Source organism: Teleopsis dalmanni, chromosome 2 (assembly GCF_002237135.1).
Source record: "Teleopsis dalmanni isolate 2A chromosome 2, ASM223713v2, whole genome shotgun sequence".
NCBI lineage: Eukaryota > Metazoa > Arthropoda > Insecta > Diptera > Diopsidae > Teleopsis > Teleopsis dalmanni.
In genome coordinates, this window is record NC_051847.1 from 99,541,935 (window position 1) to 99,548,746 (window position 6,812).

The window sequence follows — 6,812 nt, forward strand, 5'->3', positions numbered from 1 at the left end:
CTACTTGCAGAACATATTGTTTTTCCTCTTCATATTTTGTCAAAATCGAATTATAATCCATTATAAGCCTAATTCTTCTTTCAATCATTTATCATATAAAGTCTGGCACAGAATTCAAGTGCATCTCTATAATCTTGCGTCTCCATCCATGGCGATGGATCGAAACTGATAAAACTATTAGATAGGCAAAAACGATCAAAAAAATTTGTTATCTCTTCGGTCACGAAATCAATAAGGTTCTTTGAGGAAAATAACTACATTAGTGGGTTCCCACTCTTTATCTAACCAGAGATAGATAGCTGGAAGCTTGGATCTGTGACCGGTAACTCTACAGTTACTATCTACGCAGATGGCTCAAAGATGGAAGGCGGTACGGGAGCAGGTATCTTCTCGAAAGATATGCAGATAAGACAGTGCTACCGAATCCCTGCTACTTACAGCGTCTTTCACGGCGAGATATATGCTATCGAGAAAGATGTCAACATTAAACAACAAAGTACAATTCGTCCTTCGAATATCACGATTTTTGTAGATAGGCCGCACTGAAAACAATTGAATCTAAATTTCAAGATACTCGCATCAATGATGAGCATCCAACATCATAAGGTCTCTCTTTGTTGGACATAGTACATTTCGAATACTTGAACATAGCAATATTGAAGGGAATGAACTAGCAGATGAGATGGCCTAGCAGATGAGATGGCCAGAAGAGGTTCTGAATTGCATACAGGAGAGGCCGACCTCTCAATACATACACCGATATGTAAACTGTTTAGGATAATAGAGGGAATCAATACGGTGACTAACAATTTATAAACTAACCGCGAAGACTGTAAGGTCGCTAGAATCTTATGGCCAAAGTTGGACAAAAATAAAACGAAAAGCCTTCAAGGTTTGAGCAAACCTGCAGTTCGTGTGCAGGGGCACTGTGCCATTGCGCCTATGCTCCAACGGTGGCGAGTTCCAACAAGTGGATTATACAGGAGTTGCCAAGATGAGGAGGAGGTAAAATCTATCAACCACTTCCTGGGTCTCTGTCCAGGACTTCAAACAAGCCTACTTTAATGTCTTGGGGATCCTTATTTTACTGGCTTGGAAGAGATAACGAAAGCAAACTTATCGAATCTCCTCAACTTCATCTGGAAAACCAAATGGTTTTACAAGGATAACTTAGGTTAGCAACTCGCATCTCCTGGTAAAATTTTTTAAGGGCATCCCAATGGGCAATATATGTCTCCGAGTAGAATTGCTGACAACTGTTAGCACGTGCCTTCCGAACATAACCTAACCTAGTGTGGGTTAAAATGTTCACACATATGCTCACTATAAAAATGTATATATCTCGTACAAATCATCCGAGTTATATGTAAATTGATCTCTTAAAAGAAATATTTTTAATAAGTACATGATTTTCGCCATCCATCGAGAATCTTAGATGGCACCTGGGCGCCATACCTACAACTACAAAATATGTATAGCGTAGCGATCCGAAACCTTGCATTTGTCAAGGGCGGAAACTAAACTAGGAGTGATAAATTGAATCGTTCTGTCTGCGTTATCCCAATTTTGTTGAACTGTGTCTAAAGATTCAGCTTCCATTTTGAGACAAATTTCTTCATCGAATTTATTCAAATTAAAATCAATGCAATTTTTAGCCGCTTTTGCTTCGTTTGCTAAAAGGATATTAGCTTCAGTCATACTCCCTGTACGACCATTTTCTCTTTGTTTTCGAAAAATTCTAGTTTTGACTACATTTTCAATTCTACTTAAATATCTATATAAATTATTAAGTAGAAATGTATTATTTTTATTTTTTATTTATGTTTCTTCCGTTTCTTGTAAATATTTTCGATTGCATTGTGCATGCCATCTAAAAGGTATGAAATAGAAAACAGAGCACAGTCGCTGAACTAATTATTGTGTTTTGCGCATAGTTTTTAACCGATTTTGCTCATCAGTATCTTATTAAAAAGATATTTTAATTATCTATCAAATGAGTATATATTAATAAGTGTTGAAACAAGTAACAAGGATAAAAAATGACCTTGAATTGAAAAATTACTGTTTTTTGTCCTGAAAGCCCAACTTTGCTCGAGTGGCGCAACGTCATTTTTAATCCTATTGCTCCAAAACTTTGGGAATATCATTTTTTTGGTCAATGGCATATTCCTAGGGGGTGCGCTCATTAAAAATCGCATTTTAGTTTTTCTGAGCCACCCTATTGGCCCATACTGCCTTAGCAGTCGTGTTAAGGGATACATAGTCTATTTATTCCAAACGTAGAACATTTGACTTAATACACAGAATCAAATTTAGGTTAATATCTGTCTTTACAGCGCACTGGACCATAGGACGGCATGGAGCTAGATTCGGCATACTCTGCACGTGTAACACGTGTCCACCAACTTTTGAGGAAAGAACACGTGTTGTGTTTATGTCCAGGCTTGACCAGAACTCGGCTTAAATTTTTAGGAGCCCCCTGCAACACATTCAGCGATATCTCCAGCACTAGCATTGGCGAGACTCTCGCCTTCATAAATATTTTTGACTGGTTCTAGCTTGACCTTCTTCCACCTATTATAACTGGGATTTGTGAATTCAAAACGGCTTTTTTAACTAGTTGAGGAATATTCGTTCCTCCCTTAACTTTAAATAACTAATTACCCTACGAGTATCTTATAGCAAGCCTGGGCGTCAACAAAGTAATTTGACAGACCTTATTGCTTCAAAATGACATTTCTGAAAAAGGTTTTTATCAGATGTAATATATATATATAATATCACAGTAGTTCTACTATTATTATCACTCGTGGTGTTCGTACTCATATATCTGGCAACACGAATATTATTATGTTAAACGAACATGTGTTTGAAAGGTGACATTTTTTTGTGAAGACAGTTGTGTAATTCGTTACTTGTGTGAAATATTATATTGATTTAAAAATAAGCGAAACTTCTGCAAAAATAAGCCGAAAAATTTCACAGTTTACGGTAAGGATGTTTCGGTTGAACACTGGGCCTGGGTGCGATATGCTAGATTCCGTTACAGAAATTTTAATGTTCAACAAGCAGCTGGCTCGCTGTTAAAATGGAATAATTTTTAAAGCAAATCATATGATGAAAAATGGATTCATTATGAGAATATCCAATACAAAAGATCCTGGTAAAAGGTTGATAAATTTCCACAAGCAACTTCAAAGCCTGGAGTAACAGCAAACAAGGTAATGATGAGTGTTTGTGAATATTTAAAGGACATTGTCTTTTATAACCAATTCCAGCCTGGTTAACGGTTAATTCGATCCTATCCTACACTCAACCGGGCTGAATTAACCAACAGAAAAAAGAGTTGTGCTTCAATTTGACAATTGCAGACCAGACACATTTTTGATATCACGGGTCAAATTGATTGTCCTTGGTTGAAAAGTTTTGAGTGTCCGACGTGTAGGTCGGACCTTGCACCATTTAGCTACAACTGGAGTTCTACATCGATGGAATTATAAAACTACTCAAAAAATTACCAGAGGTTGTAAATAATGGTCAATACAAACATTTTTAAAATAAATTTTTAGCAAATAAATTTTTGTTCAAAATTATACCAAAAAAGGCGGATACTTTTTATATCAGCCAATATAATATAAAATTAAATGAATATGAATACTTAGCAGTATTTTAAAAGACTTAATTTAATAATTATTAAATTATAATTAACCAAATTTTATTACTTTTCTATTGAGGGAGAAATTATTTTAAATAAAATAAAAAGTTTTAACTATTAACAATTCATTTTAATTTATGAGACAAAATAAAGATAATAAAAAAAAATAATAAATATTATTAAACATACCTGTAATGCATGAGCTGCTTTGCATTTAAGTATTGCTGGGCGATTTTTTACCACGAAGCTACTTTGAGGTTCTACCAAAAATATTGGAAAAATATTACTCGCTTCAGCATCAAAACTTCCTGTGACAAAGTCGTCCAATGAGCTGTCAAAAACTTTTTCATTACTTTTTTTCATTTTAAACGTATCATCATCCTCCACATTTGAAAATACGAGTTTTACAGTTTTATTAATTTTATCAGTTTCTTCTTCTATGATGAATGAATTGTTCAATGTAGTGGAAGGTTTCGTATATTGAACGCTTTTGTTTCTTGATTCTATATAAAAGTCACTTTCATTCTCATTGTTTTTATCTTTCGCTGACAGCACAGAAAAATATTTCTGAGCATTATTAAAACTAGTAGTGCTCTTATTTGACATTAAGGCATATTCTATAGTGACATTTGATAAATTCATTTCAACTAATGAGGGAAGTCCAATCAAAAGGATTTTGAAAAATACTTTTAAGAATACAAGTACTAAAATTCCTTTCTTTGTCGCCATGATTAAATGAACATTTCACGTTTTCTCGTGTTAGAATTTACTTATTACATATAATATGTTTATATTTATTATATAAAGTATTATTTAGTAATTTATAATATTAAATTGTCAAATTATATAAATGCTATTCACTAAATCTTTTAATTGCAATTAATTTAGTTTTACATTTTATGGCATTTGAGGCAGTAATTTTTACTTTTAATAGATACCGTATTATAGAGTAGTTTAGGTGTAGTGAATCACCAATATTTATTATTTTTGTATTTGGCTGAGAGACTCGAGAATCATTTGGGGACGGTGCTAAGATTCTGATAGGGGATTTGGAAGGTCCATCGAAAGGGTTGGACATTATAACAAATTAAATAAATTTCAATCTGAAGTTGATAGGAAGCTTTTCGCGACTGTTAACATTTAAATCTTAATAATAATAGTACCACAAATTTAATAAATAAAAATAAAAGATCACTTTGGGTTATTAAAGTTCGAAACGACCTTCTATGGCTTATTGGAATTCAACAGCTAAGAGAAACTCTATCTTCTGTTCACTATGCAATTTAAATGATCTATAGCATTTAATGAGATGATGCTCAGTACTAAAAGAGTTTCGATGTGGATATTTTCAAAACCATACTGTGTGAATTAGTATTAAATGACTTAATAAACGATATATACACATAGGAAAGAAAAGGAAAAGATATTTAATTTTTTAGAAAAGGCAATAAGGTACAAAAGCTTTCATCTGAAGGAATTTATTTATACTAAAAATTTGGCAGACGAAACAATTTTTTGTTTTTAATTATTTAATAGGTACGGAAAAAGGACAGAATAATTCAGAATAAAATTGTTTAATTGTAAAGGAACAAATAAAATTGAAGAAGTTTGAGTAAACATATGTATACCTGGCAGTTGCTATTAGCTAGCACATTTCTAAGAGCCAGGAAATGATGTCACGTCTTTGATAATCCTTTATCGATAATAACTGACGATCGGATTATCAAATGAAATGCCATTAGCGAACAAGAAAAAAACATCGAGTCAAAAATTTAATTTTAATTGTTCGGCTAACGCTAAAATAAAGTACAAACTTTGTATCACAAGGTTCTAGCTGTAACCTTGAAACCCTTGTACTCTCTTAATCGCCATTAGATCACAGAAGCTGCACCTGCTTTCCTGTTCATGTTTAGTATGAAGCTGTTTTTATATGTGTTTGGCGTTGTAAAAGAACGCTTTAACTTTAAATCTCAGTCAAGTACCATAAAAAAAATGTCCATTAATTTTTTATGTTGACCGCTCATTTGCCACCAATTTACGACACTTTCAGACAAAATCAAGTTTTTTACGAATTCATCTACAATGTGCACACCACATTGTATCTAGAATTTCCTAGATGTACCATAACAACAAATGACCGATATTATCGTTGACTTCTTGAAAACATGATCCAATTCGTTTAGTTCGCCACCATATATATTCGGCCAGATCTATAAATTTAAAAAATTGATTAGAACACCGTGAATTGTAAAAGGTGTTTTGAAAACTTTGATACAAACAATTATCACCAAGAACTAAGTTACAGACATGTAGTTGCCATTGTGGCCTCACCTTACTTACATATTTCTAAGAACGCTAACTGCAATTTTTTATTTCGATTTTTAAAACTTAAGTCAGGTTTTTTTTTACTTTTGAAAAAGGAATATTTCATATAACGGATAAAGTTCAGATTTCTGAGTCCTTCAGCAGATATAGAGAACCAAGACATGACCGGTTCACCGCCATATTTTATAGATCAATGTTTTAGCCTTTCTTAGCATTTAACTTCCGGCAAATCCATGTTGTTGTTTGATCGTATGTACTATTACAACTTAGAGGTTGAGATACTTCGTGAAGTAAGGAAATCATTAAATTACTCTCCTGCGCTACTACCCATAATTTTCTGTTATTCTTATTTTCGAAGTTTGTTAAAATATATTAAATATATTTGTAGTTATCGGTTCCTAAAATTGTAAGGGAAAATAAAAAAAAATCCTTCACATTTATCAAAAAAAATGGACATTACGGTATTAAAAAAATTTAAAAACATTTTATACATTTTAATATCAACATGGTTTATAGTTTATCATTTAAACGTTTACTACTTCTAACACATAACTAATCAAGATACAATACAAAATCCGATTCTAAGCAGAGTACATTATGCGTAAGCACAGTATATTGTTTGTCAGCCTGTATCACTCCAATTGTAGAGGCGACCATTTCACCAAATATCGTCGATATTTTAATTTTTTTTCAACTATTAAGTATTAAATTAATTTTTGTTGCCTATAATCATGTGTATAGACTACAACAAATGACATATTCATACACAAACAGAAATCAAAACAATATAAAAATATTAGTTATGAATGGCTCAGGTGTATATAAACACACA